General features: G+C 40.4%; 1 pseudogene; it reads left to right on the top strand.

The window, feature by feature from the left end:
• Positions 1-3,813, top strand: part of LOC102868754 — an 8,147-nt pseudogene extending 4,334 nt beyond the window's left edge.
• Positions 3,814-4,400: the final 587 nt, after the last annotated feature.

Below are 4,400 nucleotides of genomic sequence, written 5' to 3' on the forward strand. Positions count from 1 at the left end.
CAGTCACTGAATCAATCTGCCTCATAAAGGGTCTTCCCCTCCTGCGCTGTCCATCCACCCTACAAGCATAATCACAATTTAATGTTCTAGAATTCTCATTTGTAATGTTATCCATAATTTATTATGATCCACACAGTCAAATGCCTTTGCCTAATCAATAAAACGCAGGTAAAAACTTTTCTGGTATTCTTTGCTTTTAGCCAGAACCATGGATATCCACCATGATATCTAGTTTTCCAAGAATCAGGCATGAATTTCTGGTAGTTCCCCCTAATGTACTGTAGCAATCGTTTCTAAATGAAGGTGGCCCTAATGCATATTTCACTGAGGAATGAAACATCTGTGAAAGGAAAGCTGTATTCTTGCCTTTTTTAAAGTTTTTTTTTTAAATACTAGGTTATTTACAAAATTCAAATGCATTGTCTTTCACACCATCACTCTCACCCATCAAATTACATGACTCCATGTTTAATCTCCCCTTCCCAGCACCTGCTCGCCCATCTGTTTCCACCCTTTCCTTGCCTTTTTGATCAGCTTCTATCTTCCTCAGTTTACACCAGGAAATTTGGAAGACAGTTGTCTGACCAGAAAAGACCCATACAACAATAACAACAACAACAATAATAACAACAGCAACAACAACCATCCCAGATAAAAAAGTCCCAGCTCCTTGGGAGAACACATGTGGTAGCCTGTTTCCAAAGAGGACAACCTTCAAAACCCAATGGGAAGTTCTCCTGTGTTCTACTAGGTCACTAGGATGGTAATTGACTTGATGACAGTGGGTTTGGGTTTCGTCCCAGATAAGCTTGAGTGGCTGTTAGAAAAGAAATAATTGCCCACAAAATCTCAGGGAGGCTGCAGTCCTCAAGTACTATTCAAACACCCAAGGGTCTAAAAACGGAAATGTATTTTTTGTTTAAATTTTTTACTTGTTATTAAACTCAGTTTGTGGCACAATGAAAAAAAAAGACCTGTATTTATTCCCATTCCTAAGAAAGATGATCCAACAAAATGTGAAACTATCAAACAATATAATTAGTATCACATGCAAGCAAAATACTATTAAAGACAATTAAAAAATTACTAGAACAGTACATTGAAAGGAAACTGCCAGAAGTTCAAACAGGATAAAATACTGTTAAAGACAATTAAAAAAATTACTAGAACAGTACATAGAAAGGAAACTGCCAGAAGTTCAAACAGGATTTAGAAGAAGCCATAGCACCAGGGATATTATTGCTGATGTCAGATGGATTCTGGCTGAAAACAAATACCAGAAGAATTTATCTTATTTATTTTTTATTAACTATGCAAAGGCATTTGACTGTGTAGATCACAACTTATGACTAACATTGAAAAGAATGGGAATCCCAGGACACTGAATTGTGCTCATGTGAAACCTATACCTAGACCAAGGGGCTGTTATTTGAACAGATCAAGGGAACACTGCTGTTGTTGTGTGCCGTTGAGTTGCCTGCAACCCATAGCGACCCTAAGTACAGCAAAAGCTCTGAACCCTACCCTGTCCTGAGCCAGTCTCACAATTCTGACACACCAACCCCCATTGCCGTAGTATCAATCCATCTCATCCAGGGCCTTCCTTTTCTGAGCTGTCCCTCCACCCTTCTGAACATGATGTCTTTCTCCAGGGACCTGTCTGTCTTAGCCATGTATCCAAAGTATGTGAGATGGAGCTTCAAAATCCTAGCCTCCAAGGAGAAACTTGTTCTCACCCCCTCCAAGACAGACCTACTGTTTTTTCTTGATGATCCATGATGTGCTCAAAACTCTTCTCCAGCACCACAATGTGAAGGCATCGATCCTTCTTCTGTCATCCTTAGTCATTGTCCAGCTCTCTGATGCATAGCAAGGGATTGTGAAGACCATGGCCTGGATTAGGTGCCTTTAGTCTCTAGTCTGATATCATTGCTTTTCAGTACTCTAGAGAGGTCCTTGACAGCAGATTTCCCCAATGTAGTTCATCCCTTTACTTCCTGACTGCTGGTGTTAAGAATGTTGATTGTGGAGCCGAGCAAGCTGTAATCATTAACAAATTGAAGCTCTTCTCCATCTGTCATGGTGCTGCCAATTGGCCCAGTGGTAAGAATCTTTGTCTTCTTGATGTTGAGCTTCAATCTATGTTGAAGACTACAGTCCTACACAGTTTAAAGTTAAGAAAGAAGTGTATCTGGTTGTATAGTCTCCATACCAATTTAATTGATATGCTGAGAAAATTATTCAAGAATCTGGACACTGTGAAGAAGAATGTGGCATCAGGATGGGAGGAAGACTTGTCAATAACCTGCCTGAGTTATGCAGATGGCACAACCTTGCTTGCTGAAAGCGAGGAGAATTCTAGGCGCTTGCTGCAGAAGATCAAAGAATAATGTAAAACAGAATGTATATGATTGATTGTATAAAACACAATGTACATGAAAGATTATATAAAACACAATGTATATGAATTAAACGTAAAGGGGGAAAGAAGTACAGAGATACATTTCAGCTATCTTTGTAAAAAAATCTGCTTTATATTTCAGGTGAGAGGAAAAAAAATAGATCTCTCCAATCTTCTCTTTTATTTGCATTGGCTATTTGGACACTATAATCTGCATACAATAATTTTCTCATCCTTCCAACAAAAAAATCCAAACAATACAGCCTTCAATTGGATTACATCTCAACATTAAGAAAGCAAAAATTCTTACCACTGGACTGGTAGGCAGTATCATGATAGATGGAGAAAAGACTGAAGTTGTCAACAATTTTATCTTACTTGAATTCATAATCAACTCTCTTGGTTCCAGCAGTCACGAAAGTAGAAGACATATTGCACTGGGAAAGGCTGCAGTCAGAGACTACTCCAAATGATTGAAGAGCAATGTTGTCAGCTTGAGGACTAAGGTGCATCTGACTCAGGCCATGGTCTTTATGATCACTTGCTGGACAATAAATAAAGTTGAAAAAAGAAGAATTGATGCCTTTGAACTGTGGTGTTGGAGGAGAGTGCTGAGAAGAACTCTCTCTTCTGCCAATGGTAGTTGACAGAGCACACTGGCCACCAATGGCAGCCCATGGAAGGCCAAAAGAACAAACAAATATGTTTTCGAGAAAGTGCAGCCAGAGTGCTCTTTGGAGGCAAAGATGATAAGACTTTGTCTCACCTACTTTGGGCATGTTGCTAGGAGGGGCTACTCCTTGGAGGACATAATATTTGGGAAGGTAAACCTCAACATCAAGAAAACAAAGATTCTCACCACTGGGCCAACTGTCAGCATCTGTATGGAACGTGAAGAGATTGAGATTGTTAACAGTTTTCATTTACTTGGCTCCACAGTCAACACTTTTGGTACCAGCAGCCAGGAAATCAAGAGACAAATTGCACTGGGAAAGTCAGCTGTGAGGGACTTCTCAAGAGTACTGAAGAGCAATGACGTCAGGCTGGAGACTAAAGTGGGCCTGATCTGAGCTAGCATCTTTGCAATTATGTGCTATGCATCGGAGAGTTGGACAGTAAATCGGGATGATAGAAAGAGAATTAATGGTTGTAGTGCTGGTGAAGAGTGTTGGATATACCATGGACTGCTAGAAGAACAAACAGAACAAACAGATTTGTCCTGGAGAGGGTGAAGCCAGAATGCTCCTTGGAGCCAAGGATTCTGAAGCTTCATCTGACATACTTTGGGCATGTTGCAAGAAGGGACTGGTCCTTGGAGAGGGACATCATGTTTGGCAGAGTGGAGGGGTGGCGAAGGAGAGGAAGACCTTCGATGAGACGGATTGATTCTGTGATTGGGGTGGTGGCAATGAGTGTGTTTGAAATGGCAAGGTTGGCACAGAATAGAATGACATTTAGGGTTCTTGTACATAGGGTCACTATGAGTCGCAAGCAATTCGATGGCACATAACAACAACAACAAAAAGAAAAGAAGACCCTCAACGGGCTCCAGTGTGTCCGAAATTGTGAGAATGGCACAGGACATGACAGGGTTCAGATCTGTTGTTTATGGGGTCTTAAGGGGTCACACTTAAATTGACAGCACCTAATGACCACTGTTTTCCCAAGGTCCTGTTTTCTTCAATTGAATGTCAACGTGGAGTTTTGAACCTTGTGTGCTTTGGCTACTGAATTAACATGAGCTGATCCATAATTCTTTTTTTAATTCTTTTTATGTCTCCAAAGCATATATAAATAAATTTGAGTGGAGACTTGGGAAAATATCAATAGCTACTTCTCAGCTGCTGACTAAAAGATTGGACACTTGAGCCTACCCAGTGATGTCTTAGAAGAAAGGCCTTGTGGGGACTTCTGAAAAAAAAAAAAGGGATGTGTGAGAATGACTCTGAGGAACCGGTTTATTGTTAAAGGACCCAGCATAACTGACTCACCCCAATCT

Source organism: Elephantulus edwardii, unplaced genomic scaffold (assembly GCF_000299155.1).
Source record: "Elephantulus edwardii isolate Elephantulus edwardi_28Jun2011 unplaced genomic scaffold, EleEdw1.0 scaffold00272, whole genome shotgun sequence".
Taxonomy (NCBI): domain Eukaryota; kingdom Metazoa; phylum Chordata; class Mammalia; order Macroscelidea; family Macroscelididae; genus Elephantulus; species Elephantulus edwardii.